We start from the raw sequence: 22,410 nt of genomic DNA, 5'->3' as shown, positions 1-22,410 counted from the left end.
GTGGGTCCCACATACATGTGGCCCACCTGCATGTATATACATATATATATATATATATATATATATATATTATATCATATATAGAAGTAATGGTATATTGGGTCCAACTAAACAATGGATGGTGTGGATCATCACCTGCAATAGGGTGGGTCATACCGTCTGATGTTGGTGGACGGAGTAAATATAACACATTTTGGTGGGATCCACACCATCACAATGGAAAAAGAGAAAGAGAGAGAGACAAGAGAGACGGTGATGGAGAGGAGGGACCCCGCCACTATGGGCCCTCCATTGATACAACACATACATCAAGTGGGTCCCACAACAAGTGGACCCTAAATTTTGAAATTAACGGTGGATCACCCACCTCGTTGGCCTCCTTCTTGATCCCTTGAACTCCTTTGCTCCTATGCTAGACTTTTAACGGTGGATGATGGACTTTTGATGGTGTGGATAAAAGATGAGAGGGTGTAGATAGAAGATGAGAAGGTGGACCACACTTGGGAGGGAGAGGGAAGCTTGGACGTGTGAGAGTTTGGGTTGCTTGGGAGATTTGAGAAAATGAGAGAGAGAGAGAGAGAGAGAGAGAGAGAGAGAGAGAGAAGTAATGGGTAATGTAAGGAGAGGTGATGGGAGGTATGGTTTGGTTTGAAAATTGGTAAAAGAGGGATGGGTAGGGAGAGAGAGAGTTGACTTATGGAAAAAAGAGAGATGGTTTGCATGTACTTGACTTGTACTTGAGATATGGAGTGTACTTGATTGATTGATGGATTGAATGATGGGAATGTGGTAGAGATTCCCTCGTAATTCGTAATGCACGGTGTTTTTTTTGGAATGAACGTAGGTCCACATCTCCTAGTCTGGGTATCGGTTCGGTGCGCGAGTCGCGGCGTTGGAACCGCGGCGACGACGCGGTCGCTATGATACAAGTTTCGGATCGAGCCGACATCGGTAAGCGGAACTTGACTTAGGATCGTGCGCAAATATTGGATACGAGTCGAGGATTACCGAAATTTGACCGAAAGGACCGCGGAAGCCAACGGAACGGTACGGACTGGGACACGGGTCTTACATATAATACAAACTATATGTAATATTTAAGAGAAGCAACACATCTCCATGCGTGTGGGCCCCATGTAGGACCCACCTGTTTTGAGAAGGAGGTTGGTTAGTGTACGTCACCTAGTAACCTGGGCTCCACCATTGATGTACGTTGTACATCCCCACCGTCCATGGGCTGGGACGGTGGGCCTGGTTGTGACGTGTGTAATATACACACCATCCATCAGTTTTTAATCCATGCTATCCATCTGTCAGATGGTGGGACCCACTGCCTTCTGACGTCAGCAAATTCTGTGAGTCCCACGTGAGATCCATGTTCACACCCCAAGTGCAGGGTTGTGATGTAGTAATAAACTCGGTAAGACCGACGTCGAATCCACAGGGACTGAAACCTGTACGTTTATCTGAAAATAATCAGATCTAGAACTAGGCTAAGATGAAATCTAAACCAATTATGATTTAAGGAATAATTGTGGAATAATTATCTAAAACTTTAAAGAATTCAGAGGAAGGAAACTAGGGATTCAGAGGATCCACTTGTAGAGATCAGGGAGATCTTATGCCCGCTTCAAAAATCATGAAAATTAGACTGAACTTCTTCTGATGTAATTTTAAAGAGATGAAAGGTATATGAATTAGAATGGATTCCATCACCAAACCATGCCCAGGAAACAAAGTTAACAAAAGAATTAAACTAATTACCAACCAATCAACATGCTATGAAGGTCGTACTATCATCCAACCATGCCCAGGAGACGATGGTGAACAACAGGGCTTCCTGACTTCATAAACATAAAAAAGGGGAAAAGGAAATATTCAAAGCCATTGCAGACCCATTGTAATTTCAGTCACAACAGACCATTAAAGACTAAAGACATTCCTTCCATAATCACTAAAAACCAAATTCAGTCCATGAATTTACATTAAAAGCATAGAATAGAATCTCCCATCTCGCTACAGGCTTCACCTCTTAGCCCTAGCTAAGGGGTTTAGCCACACATGAAAGAGGCTAAAATAAACAAATAAACAAGAGGAAAAGAAGAAAAAAAATACAGAAAAAAGCTTAAAGTTAAGAGAAAGAAACTTCTCTTTCTCTTTCGTTCCAGCTTCAAGCTACCGTCCTTCCAACCAAGCTCAGCTCACGTGCCAGCCTTCAGATCTCCCTCCAACCAAGCTCAGCTCGCGTGCCACCTGCGTGCTCCACGGCTCCTTCCTTCTATTTCCCTTTCTCTCTCCGTTTTCCTCTCCTCACGCTGATCTCCTCCCCCGTTCTCTCCCTTTCTCCCTTATAGGCTGGTGCGTAGGGGCATGGAGAGGTTGAGTCCGAGAAGGAGTAGGCTGCGGAAGATTTATTTACGCAAGGCAGTCAAATTCGGAGTCTTCCACTCTTCTTCTTCTTTGCTTTCCTTCCAAAAGGATAACATCCTCTGGGAGATTTTTGGCAGACCTACATGATGAACGGCTCAGATCAGCCGTCCGATCGCCCCCACGAGCACACAACTCGCCGTAAAAACCGGACGGCGTCCGGTTGCGAAACAGAGTGCGTTACGCACTTACGCTGGCTGATGGTGGGGCCCACATAGCTTTTGTTTTGGGAAATCCATGCCGACCATTCGATTCGCGTCGAAAAACCAGTAAGATTCGGCTGGTTTTATGTTAGATTCGGTGTGGCCCATGTGATCTTTGTTCCCACCGTCCATTCCTGCGTTTACATGAAATCTGCCCCTGTGTGTGTGCATGGGCCAAAAGGGAAAGCTAGGCGACGGTGTTGGTCACCTTGCAGAGCATATGGACGGCTCTGATTGTCGAAACCTGTGATTGATGGGGCCCACTACACGAAAACGGACGAACAGCGTCCGCCCACTGTTCTCCGTATGTGAGAAGGATCGGGTCAGCGGCGCTGACCCGATCGGCTTGATTCGGTGCACATCGAGTGCACTTACGCACTGTGCACTGGCGATGTCAATGGGGTCCACTCATGATGAATCTGTACAATCCTCTCCGTCCATCTTCTTCCCCATTTAATTTAAGATGTTGAGTCCAAAACTGAAGCGCATCCAGAGATTAGGTGGGCCCCACTTGAGGTTTTAAGGGACTGCTCTATCCGTTGAGTCACTTCCACAGTGATCCAATGTCTGATTTTTGATGCGTACGGTTAATTCATGATCATTAGGCCTCATATAAAGTTTGGAGCCAATCAGATGGTGGGAACCCCATGATCCTGCATTGTGGATGTCTTTCAGGCCTGTTTGAAGTGAGTGACTGGAATTTCTCTGATCTCTGACGTGTAAATCCTCGTTCATGGTCCCATGGGGTCCCGTCCATTGCCTTGGTGATGCCTGAGCTTTAAATCCATGCTTTTAGCATCCTTTCCAGTCCGTGCTCGTGAATATGCCCTGCATCACAAACATGATTAAATCAGGCCGTTAAACAATACTATGTTTGTAAATCCTGACAATAACTGGGGTCTGATATGCAATATTCGACCCTCAACACAACCCCCAACCAGCATCTTGCTAGTCCCGAGCAAGGTATGCGAAAAATAAATTGAGAATTACAGGACAATTTCTACAAACCCAAGAGATTTCTGAAAAACAATTCAGATACTCAAATTCTAAGATTCATGAATGAAGGCATTACTTTCTCCTGAAATCAAGCTCACGGTAAACTTCATAATCAAGCCCAAATATTAATCCATTAATTAGAACGATTCTAAATATTGAGTTCCATGGGTGTATCGTGTAATCTCGGCTTATCATTAAGGTTCACTTCTTAATTTCATGATATTATCGGTAAACACTAAGATAGTTCATAATAACTAAAACTTTCCTCACGGATCATCTTTTCATTAATCGACCTTTGATATATATATATATATATATATATATATATATATATATATATATATATATATATATATTTCTCATTAAAATACCGCCAAGGGGAGGAATCAAATCTTCACCTATAGGGAGCAAACCTATGATGAAGACCATTGCCCACCCCTTTCCGTCGGCTATTTTGGGAAATCAAATCTTCACCTATAGGGAGCAAACCCATGGTGAAGATTATTCACCCAATCCTTTCAATTTTCTCAGGCCGGTTCCTTCATGCTTAGTGAGTACCAAGTAAATCTTTCAATATCAAACTGAGACCTTAATGTGAAAGCGAGATGTGACATGTGAGATCATAACTCAATCAAAGTGTACAACTTCTAATTCTGGATTAACAATTCAAACTTAATTATGCAATCCAATAGATACTGAATCCAAGCGTCTTAAATTTCCAACATCATGTATCTTGAAATTCCAAGTGCCCTAGATGGCCGTTAAAATCCCTTCGAATTCACAAGAAAGTCCAAAAAAATTTAAAAATTTTCACAATTTTTGCTCAAGACCAAGAAAACGCTGATTAGGAAACCTAATCTCCCACCCCCAACCTAAAATCTACATTGTCCTCAATGTAAAAGATATAAACGTGCAATGCACTTAGGACAACGAAACGTGAATATGAAGTGATGGGAAAATAGTACCTGGATGATGAATCGAGAGACATTTTCCAAGAGATCGCAGCATGGGCGTCGGTCAGCACGAGAGAGAAAGCAACACAAAAATAACAAAAATAAAACCCTACCTATACCACTTTCGTAGGTGCTCTCGATTGCATTTAGCGTATGCAATAAGCCTTTAAACCCCTAGGTTGCCCCTAGTGGACGAGTTGTAGTCTCGTGAGGGTTTGCAGTAATGTTACCCACAAACATTGAACTAACTAATGAAAAAATGACATGAAATGAAGAGCTGGGTTGCCTCCCAGGAGCGCTAAGTTTACCGTCTTCAGCCAGACAAATAAAGCAACTACCCTAGTCCTATGAAAGCGATAAACTTACCTGTACCTCCATCAGACTAGGAGATCAATCCTGGTAAACAGGAGCAGTCAGGGACATGGACATGTCCTCTGAATCAAATTTCTTGACAAATGGTTTCAATCGATGTCATTGACTTTAAACTCCTTGCCATTGTCGGGATCACTTATCTCAACGGCCCCATAAGGAAAAACAGTAACAACAATGTAAGGGCCGGTCCAACGAGATCGAAGCTTACCCGGAAAGAGATGTAATCGAGAATTGTACAAAAGGACCTTCTGACCAGGCGTGAATGATTTTCGCAAAATGTGTTGGTCATGAAATACTTTCATCTTGTCCTTGTAAATTCTCGAATTATCATATGCATCATTCCAGATTTCCTCAAGTTCATTCAATTGAAGTTTGCGTAGCGAGCCAGCGTTGTCCAAATTGAAATTAAGATTTTTGATCGCCCAGTACGCTTTATGTTCCAGCTCCATAGGCAAGTGACAAGCTTTTCCATAGATAAGTCTAAAGGGAGACATTCCAATAGGGGTTTTAAAGGCAGTACGGTATGCCCATAAGGTATCGGTCAATCGGATTGACCAATCCTTACGATCAGGGTTAACCGTTTTCTCCAAAATGTGTTTAATTTCTCTATTAGAAATCTCAGCTTGCCCACTTGTCTGTGGGTGGTACGGGGTGCTCACCTTATGAGAGATACCGTATTGCTTCATTAAGCTCTCGAATGGTCTATTACAAAAGTGTGAGCCCCCATCACTAATGATGGCTCGAGGTGTCCCGAATCAAGAATGGATGTTTTCTTTTAGGAATTTAATGACCGTGCGATGGTCATTAGTTCGACACGGAATCGCTTCGACCCATTTAGTGACATAATCTACGGCGAGCAAAATATACAGATTTCCAAACGATTGGGGGAATGGTCTCATGAAATCGATGCCCCAGCAATCAAATGCTTCAATGATAAGGATGAGATTCAAAGGCATCATATTTCGACGGGACAATGCTCCCAATTTTTGACAACGCTCACAAGCTTTGTAAAACTCATGAGTGTCCCTAAACATAGTGGGCCAGTAAAAGCCACACTGCAGAATCTTGGCCGTGGTCTTTTTAACAGAAAAGTGACCACCACAGGCCTGTGAATGACAGAAGGAGATGACGCTCTGATGCTCATCGTCTAGTACACATCTCCTTAGGATTTGGTCTGGGCAATATTTAAATAAATAAGGATCATCCCAGAAAAAGTTGCGCACCTCGGTGAAAAATTTCTTCTTATCTTGCGTAGTCCATTGTGTCGGTATGGCACCTGTAGCAAGATAATTAGCAATATCAGCGAACTAAGGTGAATGGGAGACTCTGAACAGTTGTTCATCAGGGAACATATCATTGATATGGGTCGCCTCAAGGGAATCAGAGGTATTAAGGTGAGAAAGGTGATTGGCCACTACGTTCTCTACTCCCTTTTTATCTTTAATTTTCAAATCAAATTCTTGGAGTAGAAGGATCCATCGTATCAAACGGGGCTTAGAATCATTCTTAGAAAGAAGATACTTAAGTGCCGCATGATCTGTGTAGATAACGATCTTGGATCCGATCAAGTAGGACCTAAATTTGTTCAAGGCGAACACTACAGTTAAGAGTTCCTTTTCCGTAGTCGAGTAGTTCACCTGAGCAGAATTTAAAGTTCTACTTGCGTAATGAATGACGTAGGGCCTCTTATCTTTTCTCTGGCCTAGGACCGCCCCAAGAGCATAATCAGAAGCGTCGCACATAAGCTCAAAAGGAAGGCTCCAGTCGGGTGGCTGCATGATAGGTGCAGTGGTTAACGTGCCCTTAAGCTTGGTGAAAGCTTCCTGGCATTGCTCAGTCCACTCGTACGGAGCATCCTTTTGAAGAAGAGTACATAAAGGACGAGAGATGAGACTAAAGTCTTTTATGAATCGCCTGTAAAATCCTGCATGTCCTAAGAAGGATCGCACGTCTCTGATGTTCTTGGGTGGAGGTAGGTTAGAGATAAGATCGATTTTTGCCTTATCTACCTCAATTCCCTTGGACGAGATGATATGCCCAAGGATAATTCCCTTCTGAACCATGAAATGACACTTCTCTCAATTAAGTACCAAGTTCTTTTCTTCACATCTTTTCAGCACACATTTAAGACTTTCCAAGCACTTGCTGAAAGATGGACCGTAAACAGAGAAATCATCCATGAAGACCTCTAGATATTGCCCCACCATATCAGAAAAGATACTAAGCATACATCGCTGAAAGGTGGCAGGGGCATTACATAGCCTGAATGGCATCCTTCAGTAGGCAAAGGTGCCGTAGGGACATGTAAATGTGGTCTTTTCCTGGTCTTCAGGGGTTATCTCTATCTGGTTGTAGCCCGAATACCCGTCAAGGAAACTGTAATAGGAATGGCCAGCTAACCTTTCCAGGATCTGATCAATGAATGGTAAGGGAAAGTGGTCTTTCCTCGTGACGGTATTTAACTTCCTGTAGTCAATGCATATTCTCCAACCAGTAGTGACTCTAGTTGGCACGAGTTCATTATTAGCATTGGCTACGATGGTGATTCCGGACTTCTTAGGGACCACTTGAGTTGGGCTCACCCATTGACTATCAGATATAGGGTATATGATACCCACGTCTAATAGTTTAAGAACCTCGGCCTTAACCACTTCCTTCATGTTTGGATTTAGTCTACGTTGTGGTTGCCGAGCGGTTTTTGCATTATCCTCAAGATATATGCGGTGAGTACAAATCGAGGGGTCGATTCCCTTGAGGTCCGCTATCGTCCATCTCAGGGCTCCTTTATGCTCAATGAGAGTAGATATGAGCATACTCTCTTGTTCTTTCTCCAGGTGGGCAGAGATCACCACTGGGTATGTCTCATCTTGACCTAAATACGCATATTTCAAATCAGAGGGCAAAGGTTTTAGGTCAAGCTTCGGCGGCTTGAGGTTAGACGGTAGAGGCATTGCATCGGTTTGTGGCAATTCTTCAAATTATGGCCTCCACCGGTTAACTTCAAGTATCGGTGCAGTATCAAGCAAGGCACACGTCTCCCTAATCATGTCATTATCAAAATCATGGGAGTGGGCCAGGCACGTCTCTAGATGGTCGGAGGATAAGGTTAGAGGTGTCGTATCTTCCACGAAAGAATCAATCATGTTAATGTCGTGGAAATCGTCATCCTCCTCTAAGTTTCTGCCGTTATTGAAAAAGATATTTGACTCCAACGTCATATTTCCAAAAGACATAGTCATGACACCATTCCTGCAATTGATAATTGCATTTGAAGTAGCAAGGAATGGGCGGCCAAGAATGACGGGGATCTGAGTGCTTATGTTATTGATGGGTTCGGTGTCCAGGATGATAAAATCTACCGGGTGGTAAAATCTATCAACTTGGACCAACACATCCTCGATTATCTCTCTTGGTACACGAACAGAGCGATCAGCAAGTTGTAGTGTGGTTAGGGTGGGTTTTAATTCACCCAAACCTAACTGTTTGTATACCGAGTAGGGAATCAGATTGACGCTCGCTCCTAAGTCAAGAAGTGCGTGATCAATTCGATGGTTCCCGATTACACATGATATGGTTGGGCTACCGGGATCTTTGAATTTCTGTGGCACGTCTTGCTTTAGGATAGCACTCACTTTCTCCGTCAAGAAAATTTTCTTTTGAATACTTTGCCGTCTTTTGGTCGTGCATAAGTCTTTCAGAAATTTGGCATATGAAGGAATCTGTTTCACGACATCAAGTAGAGGAATGTTGACTTTCACTTGTTTCAACACCTCTAGAATATCCTGAGAGTTAGAGAGAGGTTTTGGTGAAACCAACCGTTGGGGGAACGGAGCAACTGGCTTCTCTAGAAGTTCCGGTTCTAATTTTTGTGGGGCATCACTGGATCCATCATTGTTATCCTCTTCTGGTTCTTGAGGCTTTTCGGGCCTAACCGGAAGAGTTTTATCAATGATCTTTCCACTCCTAAGAGTGGTGATGGATTTAGCATGCCCCATCTGATTTGAAGAGCTGGGATCATTAATCTCGTACTGCGGTTTAGGATTGGGGAGAGGTTGTGTAGGAAGCATCCCCTTTTCTATAACCGTCATACGAGAATCTATCTTTTGCATAAAATCTGTAATTCCCTGCATTACTTGAGCCAGCTCTTGTATGGAATTTTGAACTGGTTCCTCTTGAGGTTTCACTTGATTTGGATTTTGATTGAAGAAACCTGGAGGAGTAGCCGTTTGTCCATTCCTCCAACTAAAGTTTGGATGATTTTTCCAGCCAGGATTGTATGTATTGGAGTTAGGTCCAGTAAAAGGTCTTTGATAGTTGTTTACGGCATTAGCCTATTCATTTAACACTCCTCGAAAGGCGGGTATTGTAGGACAATTTTCAGTTGTATGAATGTTGCAATCACAGATGCCGCAAACAATTTCATTAATCTTATCCTTCTTTCCTTCCATGGCCTCAACTTTCCTTATGAGCGTAGTCACTTTACACTTGAGATCATCCTCTTCTTTCAAGAGATATAATCCACCTTTCTCCTTTAATTGAGTCGGCCTAGACGTGGTGTTTAATTTTGGGTAATAGTCCCAAGATTGTGTTTTTTCAGCCAGACTGTCGAGGTAGTCCCATACCTCGTCGACATCTTTATTAATGAACTCTCCATTACACATTGTCTCGACCATTTGGCGCATGGAAGATGTCAGTCCATCGTAGAAAAAATTTGTAATGCGCCACGTTTCAAATCCGTGTTGTGGGCATGAACTGACCAAATCTTTGAACCTTTCCCAACATTGGAAGAATGTTTCATCTTCCTTTTGGGCAAAGTTCATGATTGTTTTTCTGAGGGTAATCGTTTTATGATGTGGGCAGAATTTTTTTATGAATTCCCTCTGCATGTCGTTCCATGTGCCAATGGATCTAGGACGCAGTGAATGTAACCACGTCTTAGCTTTCTCTTTTAAGGAAAAAGGAAAGAGTTTCAGCCCAATTGTATCCTCAGATACATTAGGAAAACATAATGTAGCTATAATCTCATCGAACTCTTTCAAATGTAAATATGGACTCTCTGATTCAAGTCCATGGAATTTGGGAAGGAGTTGGATAACTCCTGGCTTGATGTCCATTTGTCCTGTGTTTTCAGGAAAAATCATACATGAGGGCATACTCACTCCCGCCGGTTGTAGATAATCTCGTAAAGTACGAGGCGGGGGTGCCTGTTGCACCTCATTCTCATCTTGGGTATCCTCCACCCTGGGTGGAAGTAGAGGAGGTTGGTCTTCAGCCATAACTTCAATTAACTCAGGGGATTTCGAGTGGTGTCTAGTCTTGCGATGGATAGTCAACCCCTCAATCAATCCTCCTTCAATCAAGAGACGTCGAGTGTTGTCACGGGCCCACTTGGGCATGAAACACTCGCAGCCCTCAATCAAATTCGAACGAAAAGAAAATCTAGAAAGAAGGAGAGAGAGAGTTGGAAAGAAATTACCAAATTGAAGCCCCTAAGTTAAGGACCTGCAAAATAAAACAAAATAAGTTAGATTCTAAAAAGGAGAGGAACAATCCTTTAAAAGAAAGGTAGCAGTAAACTGATTTCTAAAAGAAAGTGGAAACTTCTAAAATAAATTAAGAAAGTCCTAAACTAGAAAGTAAATTACTAAAAGAGAACTGAAAAATAGGAAGTAGAGAAAAAGAACTTACCGAATTAGAAATTTCTAACTTATAGGCTTACAAAATAGGAAGGTTAGTTTCTAAACTAAAATTCTACAATTAGAAAGTAACTAAAAATAAAAATAGAAAGTTAATTTCTAAAAAGGGGAATAACTAACCAAGTTTCTAAAAACAAAAGAGGAAGATTTCTAAAAATAAACTATTTCCTACAAATAGGAAAATACTAGAATTAGAAAAATTTAAACCCTAACTTTAAAAGTGGAAAAAGTAGAGAAATTAGGAAGGAATTACCAATTTAGGAACTTATGTCAGGATCCTACAAAACATGGAAATAAGTTAGTTCTAGAAATCAATTAAAAACCCAAAACTAAAGTTATTAAACTAATCCTAAACCTAATTAATTTTAGAGAATCGCAACCGTCGGTCCCCGGCAACGGCGCCAAAAACTTGTTCACACCCCAAGTGCAGGGTTGTGATGTAGTAATAAACTCGGTAAGACCGAGGTCGAATCCACAGGGACTGAAACCTGTACGTTTATCTGAAAATAACCAGATCTAGAACTAGGCTAAGATGAAATCTAAACCAATTATGATTTAAGGAATAATTGTGGAATAATTATCTAAAACTTTAAGGAATTCAGAGGAAGGAAACTAGGGATTCAGAGGATCCACTTGTAGAGATCAGGGAGATCTTATGCCTGCTTCAAAAATCATGAAAATTAGACTGAACTTCTTCTGATGTAATTTTAAAGAGATGAAAGGTATATGAATTAGAATGGATTCCATCATCAAACCATGCCCAGGAGACAAAGTTAACAAAAGAATTAAACTAATTACCAACCAATCAACATGTTATGAAGGTCAGGAAGGGTACTGTCATCCTACCATGCCCATGGAACAATGATGAACAACAGGGCTTCCTGACTTCATAAACATAAAAAAGGGGAAAAGGAAATATTCAAAGCCATTGCAGACCCATTGTAATTTCAGTCACAACAGACCATTAAAGACTAAAGACATTCCTTCCATAATCACTAAAAACCAAATTCAGTCCATGAATTTACATTAAAAGCATAGAATAGAATCTCCCATCTCGCTACAGGCTTCACCTCTTAGCCCTAGCTAAGGGGTTTAGCCACACATGAAAGGGGCTAAAATAAACAAATAAACAAGAGGAAAAGAAGAAAAAAAATACAGCAAAAAGCTTAAAGTTAAGAGAAAGAAACTTCTCTTTCTCTTTCGTTCCAGCTTCAAGCTACCGTCCTTCCAACCAAGCTCAGCTCACGTGCCAGCCTTCAGATCTCCCTCCAACCAAGCTCAGCTCGCGTGCCACCTGCGTGCTCCACGGCTCCTTCCTTCTATTTCCCTTTCTCTCTCCGTTTTCCTCTCCTCATGCTGATCTCCTCCCCCGTTCTCTCCCTTTCTCCCTTATAGGCTGGTGCGTAGGGGAGTGGAGAGGTTGAGTCCGAGAAGGAGTAGGCTGCGGAAGATTTATTTACGCAAGGCAGTCAAATTCGGAGCCTTCCACTCTTCTTCTTCTTTGCTTTCCTTCCAAAAGGATAATGTCCTCTGGGAGATTTTTGGCAGACCTACATGATGAACGGCTCAGATCAGCCGTCCGATCGCCCCCACGAGCGCACAACTCACCGTAAAAATCGGACGGCGTCCGGTTGCGAAACAGAGTGCGTTACGCACTTACGCTGGCTGATGGTGGGGCCCACATAGCTTTTGTTTTGGGAAATCCACGCCGACCATTCGATTCGCGTCGAAAAACCAGTAAGATTCGGCTGGTTTTATGTTAGATTCAGTGTGGCCCATGCGATCTTTATTCCCACCGTCCATTCCTGCGTTTACATGAAATCTGCCTCTGTGTGTGTGCATGGGCCAAAAAGGAAAGCTAGGCGACGGTGTTGGTCACCTCGCAGAGCATATGGACGGCTCTGATTGTCGAAACCTGTGATTGATGGGGCCCACTACACGAAAACGGACGAACAGCGTCCGCCCGCTGTTCTCCGTATGCGAGAAGGATCGGGTCAGCGGCGTTGACCCAATCGGCTTGATTCGGTGCACATCGAGTGCACTTACACACTGTGCACTGGCGATGTCAATGGGGTCCACTCATGATGAATCTGTACAATCCTCTCCGGCCATCTTCTTCCCCATTTAATTTAAGATGTTGAGTCCAAAACTGAAGCGCATCCAGAGATTAGGTGGGCCCCACTTGAGGTTTATGGGGCTACTCTATCCGTTGAGCCACTTCCACAGTGATCCAATGGCTGATTTTTGATGCGTACGGTTAATTCATGATCATCAGGCCTCATATAAAGTTTGGAGCCAATCAGATGGTGGGAACCCCATGATCCTGCATTGTGGATGTCTTTCAGGCCTGTTTGAAGTGAGTGACTGGAATTTCTCTGATCTCTGACGTGTAAATCCTCGTTCATGGTCCCATGGGGTCCCGTCCATTGCCTTGGTGATGCCTGAGCTTTAAATCCATGCTTTTAGCATCCTTTCCAGTCCGTGCTCGTGAATACGCCCTGCATCACAAACATGATTAAATCAGGCCGTTAAACAATACTATGTTTGTAAATCCTGGCAATAACTGGGGTCTGATATGCAATATTCGACCCTCAACAATCCAGGTTGTCCAGATGGTGGGACCCGCCGCCTATTAATGTCAGCAAGTTCTACGGGTCCCACGTGTGGATGTGTTCTATCCAAACCGTCCATCCATTAGCAAGCTCGTTTTAGGTATAGGCAGACTCAAATCTCTAGTGGGCCACCACGTGGACACCACCATGATGTATTATTTCATCCACACTGTCCAGATTATGTTGGACGATGCTGTCCAACGTTTGGACGTGTTGTCCAATGTTTGGATGGTGTTGATTTACATGGGAATGTTTGGAGGGTGTTGATTTACCTGAACAATGTTTGGATAGTGTTGATCATCATTAATGGGCCGTGTACCCCATGAAATGATAGTGTACAGTGATACACGTGTTATACCTACAACTAGGGAAATGATTTTTGGTGTAGTCCAAGCCCATTTAAGGCCCATTGGTGCGGCCCATCTATGGGGCCCATCATGATGTATTTTTGGCCCTTGTATGGGGCCCACCTGTTTTGTATTTTGAGACCCATGTGATAGGGCCCACCTGCCTTATATTTAAGGCCCATATGATGGGGCCCACCTGCTTGTATTTGTGGCCTATGGGCAAGGCCCATTGTGATATGTATTAGGCCCAAATACGTGGCCCATTTGATGCATATAAGACCCATGTGTAGGGCCCACATGTTATGATTTGAGGCCCATGAGCAGGGCCCACCTGTTGTGTATATGAGGCCCATTGTGATGTATTCGAGGACCATGTGATGTAGCCCACAGTGACGTGTATTAGGACCATGTGATGCGGCCCATAGTGATGTGTATGTAGCCCTTGTATGAGGCTCATTGCGATGTATATTGGGCCTTTGTGTGAGACCATGGGCCCACTTTATGTTTGACTCTATATGGGCCACTGCTTGGGAGCAATGATAGTTAAATGTCCATATTAATAGGTGATGATCATTAAATGTCCTCTTTGTGACCTTCCCTTAGGCTGATTGTATAGGCCGATTCCGATTTACCGAGGCCGATTCTGATTATCGAGGCCGATTGTATGAGCCGATTCTGATTTATCGACTTTGATTTCGATTCCGATTGTTAAGGCCGATTTCGATTCCGATTGTCGAGGCCAATTCCGCTTACGATTGTTGAGGCCGATTGTCGAGGCCAAGTCAGATTGTCGAGGCCGATTCTGATTGTCGAGGCCGATTGTATAAGCCGATTCTGATTTGTCGAGGCCGATTCCGATTATCTAGGCCGATTCTGATTGTATAGGCCGATTTCGATTTTAATTGTCGAGGCCGAGTCAAATTGTCGAGGCCGATTCTGATTTTTTTTGTTAAGACCGAGTCAGATTGTCAAGGCAGATTCCGATTTCGATTGTCGAGGCTCAAGGCTTATTCTGATTGTCGAGGCTGATTCTGATTGTCGAGGCCGATTGTTGAGGCCGATTCTGATTGTCGACACCGATTCCGATTGTATAGGCCGATTCTAATTGTCGAGGCCGATTTCGATTGCTGAGGCCGATTCCGAGTATCCAGGCCGATTGTCAAGGCCTAATGTGATGTATATGCGGCCCATATTTAAGGCCCATTGTTGTGTGTATTCAGCCCATGTTTAAGGCCCAATGTGATGTATATAAGGCGTATGTAATGAGGCTCATTATCGTGCATTTGAGGGTCAGGCGATGGAGCCTATTGTGATGCATATTAGGCCCATGTGAGAGGCCCATCGTGATGTGTATTAAGCTCTTGAGTAAAGCCCATGGTGTGGTATATTAGGCCCTTATGTAAGGCCATAAGTCCACTATATGTTAGGCTCTATGTGGGTCATTCCTTAGGGGTAATGTTGGTTAAATGTCCACATTGTTGAGGCCGATTGTTGATGTCAGTTATTGATACCGATTATGAGTATGTGACAGCATAACATCATGATACATGCCCATACACATCATCTGCATGTTTGTTATGAGATATGGTTGGCCATTGCATATGTCGTAGGACAGGTTGTTCATAGGACTCCCTGATAGGCGGAGTTGCTTCACATGAGCGTACGGTATGCGCAGGATTGATGCATGATTGGATTGTGTGACTCATGCATCTCGCATTGTGTGATTATGATTACCGTACGCCCTAGCGACATCAGGGCTGTAGCCTCCACAGGCATATTGTGGATGGCCAGATAGGACACCAGAAATCTATTCTACATGGGTGTTATAGATATCCTTAGGTGAAAGTCCCTAAACCCTCTTGGTTCCAGAGGTTGCTCCAACGTCTAAACCGAGTGGATGCATGAGCGCATGGGGGCTGTATACTGTTAGGCCGTGTCTCCCATTGTGTCGTGGTCCATTGGAAGGGGGTACGGCCTTACCTACTCGAGAGGAGGGGGCAAAGCTAGGTTGAGTTTGACCAGCTCGAGGAATGGGTCCGCTATCGATGAGCCGGGCCCGATATTGGCAGGCGGATAGTGAGGTCTCTTCTACTCGTCTTGTTACGCGTGATGGGGCGACAATCTGGTTTAGAGTGTAATAGACCCCGGTGATTTTCCAGAGAGGAACCGTACTGATATATGGACTTTTTGAGTAGGAGTTGCATACCCATTCATTCATCCACTCACTATCCACTCGGGCTGGTAGTGCACAACTAATTGTTATATACCTTCGCATGGCCAGGATTTCGGTTGGGCGCGCGACTAATCTGAGATCAGGAGTTTACCACATTGAGTCTAACTATCCAAATTTAAGTAGAAAACTGGTTTGGATAGAAGTCCTTTGTGATAGACCCCATAGCCTGCGATACTACGTACTATCGTCCTGACTTCACACTCCAGCTCAGTCATTTCATTCGCATCGCATATTGCATTGCATCCTCAGCACATAACATTTGGCTTACTTTGTCTCCGCATTGCATAGCTGATCTGCATTGCTCCCTCGGTATATGATATTGGTTTGTTATATTTTTGCATCGCATAGCCTGCATAAGGCTGATGGTATTTATGGGCTTATCAGCATGTTTTTGCGTTACTTTGATATTATATTATTTATGAACTTATCAGTATTTCTGATATTGCATTATTTATGGGCTTGTCAGTATTTTCAACTCTGATTACTCTGATATTGCTTAGGTGGCGTTAGGTTGCAGCATCGTTGAGCTTGGAGCATGCAGCGGACCTCTGGAGCTTTGATTTTCGATATATGTATTTCCTTTTTAGCATTGTATTCAAATGATTATATTAGTGGATATATGATGTAACGCCCTGAAAATCGGGGGTCGAGCAGAAGTTCAACTCCCGAGTTCCAACCCATCACTTATGCAACATAGATAATGATAATTAAATGCTATCCGTATTAGTGCATTAAACATGAGTGGGATTGTACCAAATCAACATATCATACTTCAGAGACAGTTTAATTACGCAAGCGGAAGACTGTGATAAGTATATAAAGCATATAAGTGGTTGTAAGTCCTCAAAGTATGAATGTCACCAGGTTAAGTAATTACATATATAATTCTAAAATTTATAAAATAATAAAGTGTAATGCCATCTAATCCATATCCCTATAGCCCCGGTGGTGCAACTCCAGGTCTACATAGACCCATCAGAGAGTTGCAGTTAGGAGAACTCTTCCTCGTCGTCATAGAAGTCAGGCTTCACCTCGTAAGCCTCGACATCACCTGAAACTACAACAGAGTCTAGTTAGTGTTTTAAAATACCGTCCCAGAGTGGGAGTGAGTGATCAACTCAATAGAGCTATAAGGCAAAGGTTAACATGTTATCAATTCAGTCAAGCAGTAATGATAAAGCAATACAACAAGCATTCCTAAGTACTCTCGTTAATGCAAGGATGGTATGTATTAATGATGTATGCCCTCGCCTGCACTCCCTTTGCGACATCATCTCACGGTCACGCATGCAAGACTCCCGCTATGCTCAACTCCAACGCCAAAGGCACATGCAATGCGGTGCATGTGGGTGATTAGCCAAGTTCTTAATTAGACCTATTCATACAGTAGGTTTAGGAAGTTAAGGTACCTCCCTTTATATCATTGACCCAAACAATGATCCATCTAGGGTCGTCAATCCTAGTTAGTCGCATACGATGACAGTTCCTGGTCACTACGGAGAGGCTCGTCACCTTAGCGCAGGCCTAGTTTATACTCGAAGTCACTACGGAAAGACTCGTCACCTTAGCGTAGTCCTATGTATACTTGAGGTCACTACAAGAGGCTCGTCACCTGATCATAGGCCGACAGCTCGAATATAGTGTCTCATACCATCGTATTCAGCTCACGAGTTTGGTTTGCTCACTAAACACTACGGGGAGGCTCGTCACCCCAGCGTAGGCAGACAACTCGACCACGGTGTCCATACCACCATGCCTTACTCATGAGTCTTAGCAGATCGTGGTACCAAGGTTAAACGGGCTTTACGCTGGTAAGTGGTACCTTAGATTCAAACAGTAGCGTCCATACATGGTGAACATACGTTAGGTCAATCGGGTTACTTGACAAACTCAACTGGTATGAGCGTACGTTGAATTAATCGACATGGAGTGCATACACACTCCTCGTAGCCTAACCACTGCCGATAATTACCGTACGACTCGGATTCATCGAACGTATCCGTCGTGGTTAAAACAGTTCGGCCACCGATCGTAAACCATTACCGATTGCCTAGACTACATCGTAGCCCCAATCACACTCCAAAGCAACAGCATTCACATGTGATAGTCAAAGACAGTATGTGACAACCAATCCAAATATAAACCTCATTTGAGCATTTTAACAAACATATAATGTACATGCTATCATACAAATGCATTTCAATCATAAAACACGTACTAGCGATATAGGTTACATGAAAGAAACTGTAACTATAAATAAGGTAATTGAGAACCCTATCTCAACGCCATCGTTAAATATATTTCAACAAGCATTTTCTCATTCAGGCATTTTATCAAACACTTAGACTACACATATCACATACATGTAATAAATTGGTTATAACGTATATTATAGCAAATCCTTTCACAAAGGAGTTACCACACGTACGACAATCATGTATTCTCAAACAACAATCATGACAACTGCAAATCATAATTCCGTATTCATACAAACATTTCAACAAACACATGGAATGCATTAATTTCAACATAGTTCATATATATATGCAATACGCGGAAAACATCGCATCTAAGCATATGTGATAGCAATCAAGTCAATCATAAATCATTAATCGACATTGAAAGCCTTGAAAAGCATAACCTAAACATTTATAGTCTGCACCTTTCATTGGTAAACTCGTATCGAACTCAGTTCGAACACTATGCCTTTGTCTACGACACAACGACAACCTATAGCATGAAATAGGTTAGCTATTTCACCGATCTATCTATTTGGATACCTAAAACAGATTAGGGTTAGGATTTCTTACCTGAGAACGGAGTCGAAATCGTCAGTATAGCGATACAGGTAGGATGATTCGGCATGTGGAGCGGTGGGAATGAATCCCAACAACTCTCTATCACTCTCTCTCACTTCTCCTCACTTTCTCCTTATCTTTTCTCTCTTCTCTCTCTTAGGGTTTTGAAAAATCGTATGGAATGAGAGGGGTGGGTTAAGGCCCTTATATAGGCCCAGAACTGATGTCAATGGCCCTAGGGACATGATATACTTAGGTTATAGCCAAAGAGTGGCTGATTCGGGCCAATGGAGCTCATCTGGGGGGCCATTTTCTGCATACGGTTCGGAGAAAGTTTCCTAACAATGGATCTACACCAAGTTAATATTTCGGTCTGATCGGATTTATGGATCGACCGCGGTGGACCTGTTTCAGTTAACAGTCGACGTCTCTCGATCAGGGCCACAAGTGCACTAACATGTGTAGGAAAATTTTTCTGATCCGAGGGTGTAGTTGGGTCAGAATCTGACGGTCTGAAACCTTAAATTTGGCCTGCAAGTGAACGACCCAATTCACTTAAGTTTAAGTTTATTTTCTAAAGATATTCACGTTTCTCACACACTTCGCTCCGGGCTCAAGTTGTGCGTTTCTGGATACTATTTGGACTTGATTTCCGAGATGGTTGTCAAGCCCAGTAAGGCGGTCATAACCATATAGTTTCGCATTAATTGGACTTTTGACGCATGGTCCAGGTCCGATACGGAGTTTTAAAATACTCCCGAGAGTAACTGGATTTTGAGATTGATCGTAGGTTTTTGGGTAATGTAGAGTCAGCGATTCTAATGGTTTTGGGTCTTGCAGATCGTATAGAAAGTGATTCGAGAAAATTCGTCGATTAATTCAGTTTAGTACTTAATTAATTTTCGTCTAATTTCTACATGATTCGATCCTTAACGATTTCTGCTTAAGGTGGTACTCGGGTCTTTGTAAGAATTTTTCCGACACGTTACATGTGATGATGATGATGCCTTTGTGATTTGGATAAACTTGTGGTTATGCTTCTTACGAGATAAATGTACGTTGGAAAATCCTCCTTGCAGGATCCCAAGATCGGAATCTGGCGTATGAGTGTTGGGAGCAGAGAATGGGGTACTACGGAGGCTATCGGCACCAAATTCGGCGATCGGGATTCCTGTGAGTCCGATCTCCGGGTTTGGGGTGTGACACAACCCGACCCAAACCCACACCCTACTTAACCCAGTGCCCGACCCGACCCACATCAGCCTCAAACCCGCACCCAACTTAACCCAACGCCCAACCTAACCCAAACCTACACCCGACTCAACCCAGTGCCCTACCCAACCCAAACCCGCACCCGACTCAACGTAGCACCCAACCCAACCCAACCCAGCGCCCAACCCGACCCAGGACCCAACTGAAATCAAAAATAAAAATTCAATAAATTTGAAATCATATACATATATATATATAAATTTAAAAAATTATTCATTAATCATACAATGATACACATATACGGTGGCCGAGTGGGCTAAGAGTAGTCGGGTTGGGCGTGGGCAAGTGGTCGAGTGAGTGAGGAGGATCAAGGAGAGGAGAATGAGAGAGAGAGAGAGAGATGCAAAGAGCTCTGCTCGGGCGAGCGCAAGCTGGTGGCCGGCAGGTTGTGGTGGGTTGGGTAGGGGAAAGATAAGGTCGAGTAGGGTTTTTTTTTTTTTTTTTTATATATATATATATATATATATATATATATATATATATATATATATATATATATATATAATAGTCTAGTCGAGTTAATCTGCACCCCATGCTCGAACTTGTCTCGTTTTCAAATTGAGTTTTTAAAAAAGAGCTTGACCCACCCCGAGTTAGCTCTTCAAGCCAAGTCAATCCAAGCTAACTAGAGTCGAGTCAAGCGAGCTGTGTACAACCCTAGTGGCCTATTCCATTAATTTATCTTCTGGGTTATTCCTTGGTATGAAATTCATTGTATGGGTGAGAGAGAGAGAGGTTAGAGTTTTATTTTTGTTTCTCTTGGTTCCAGTGAAGAAAACTCTATTGCTACCCCATGGATTGGCATATTGTCGAACCATATAAATCCTTGTGCCTCTTATCTTTTATTTTGGTTTAGTCCTTTTCTTTTGTATTTTGGCCTCACTTAAATTAACCATGTGTGGGCATTTTTCGAAACAGTATGTAACTAGCGTGAGGTTTTAAAAGGCATTTTCCGAATTCTAGCAAGTCATAGAGCATACATTCAACGACAATTTAGAGAAGCGGGGGGGTTGAGAAGGGAAGTAATGATGCGATTGATGAAATATGAATGCTAGTAATGATTGCATGATCTTTGGCTTGCACTTGAAATGACTTAGATGTTTAGGTGCACCGTGGTTGGGAATGATTGACTTAAGTAGGAATGGGAGGCTAAGAGATGACTGGAGGATGCTAGAAGGTTTTAAAAAGATGGGAGCTTGAGAACTCAAGCACACCCTCTTACTCTTACTCACTTCACTCTTGGTTTCTTGGTGGCTCTTCTTGGTAATGGGTTGTTTTTAAAATGAGGAGAGAAGTGGGGTATTTATAGCCTTTTGGGATGGTCTTTTGGTAATTCTAAGGATTTGGAGGGTAAATGATGATGCGGCGGCTTGTGATTGGTGGAGGAAAGGGTAATGCCACATGACACTTCCTTATAGGTTCATGGGCATGGTAGGATGGTAAATAGGGTGAATCTCAGGGTCAAACTGATGAAGAGAGTTGACTTTAGAAGAGAGCAATAGTTATAGCTCAGAGGGGTACATCTATCGAGGTAGGGCGGTAATCGGATTACCGCCTCTAACTGTTCTGGTCTGAAATTTAGCCAGCTGGCTTCGCGCACACTTTTCGAGAGGGAGCGGTAGTAATCTGATTACAGCTTTGATACTGTTGCCCCCGCAATTTGGCCGATGGCCTTTTTTTGGGCCCTGAGAGTGGCCCAAAGCTCATCTTAGATATTTTGCTCAAAAATGGCTCGAAACTGGTTCGATTGTGACTCGAAAGTGGCTTAAAAAATGGATTGATTGTACGTGAAGGTTTGGGTATGCTTTGGCTTAGATGATGGTCTTGAATTAAGTTGGGGTTTGAGGTAATGGGATAGCCCAGGTTTGGCCAGGGTTTGGATCAGGTTTGGGGAAATGTTGCGGTTTTAGGTAGGGTGCGAGGTTCAAGTTCAATTTTTAAGGATAATCCATGCCTTGTTAAGTTGTTATCTTGTGTGGGGTGTCTACAATTGCAAGAGTCATTGTTGGTATGTTCATTGTTTATTGTTGGTACATTGCGAGGTCGTTATTCATTGTTAGGAAACCACAGGGGTTGTTGTTAGTACATTTTCCCTTAAATTTCATTCTAATTTTTTATTTAAGAAGATTAAGATTTTTTTTGTTTATCAATTAATTTTAAAATTTATTTGTGATTTTTTTTCAAAAAAACTAGTACACTAAAAGGGTGAGTTGTTGTGTCATGTAGTCAGTTGAACCTTTGGAAAGTGAAGACTAAAGAAGCAAGCGAAGGTGGAGCATCAAGAAGCAAAGAACATGTAAAACAGGTGCCTTGGTGATCCTAACCTTTGACCCAAAATAACTCATATACCTCTAGATGATCTTGACCTAATAGGAATACCTAACTGATCATCCCTTAACCTTAGGAGAGTAAGAAAAACATGATAAATAATGATAGAAGGGGTTCAGAACTGCTTTGTAAAAGATTGCCCAAAACAGTAGCTTTCGATTGATGTTCGATGG

The 22,410-nt window shown here is 42.7% G+C and overlaps 1 non-coding gene across 1 annotated transcript; it reads left to right on the top strand.

The window, feature by feature from the left end:
* Positions 1–9,682: 9,682 nt before the first annotated feature.
* LOC131222023 (small nucleolar RNA R71) lies at positions 9,683–9,789 on the top strand. The gene has a single exon (XR_009159737.1). It is a non-coding gene; the product is annotated as a small nucleolar RNA R71 (small nucleolar RNA).
* Positions 9,790–22,410: the final 12,621 nt, after the last annotated feature.

This window comes from Magnolia sinica, chromosome 1 (assembly GCF_029962835.1).
Source record: "Magnolia sinica isolate HGM2019 chromosome 1, MsV1, whole genome shotgun sequence".
NCBI lineage: Eukaryota > Viridiplantae > Streptophyta > Magnoliopsida > Magnoliales > Magnoliaceae > Magnolia > Magnolia sinica.
Note: the sequence above shows the minus strand (reverse complement) of the source record. Positions and strands in the feature narration are given on the sequence as shown.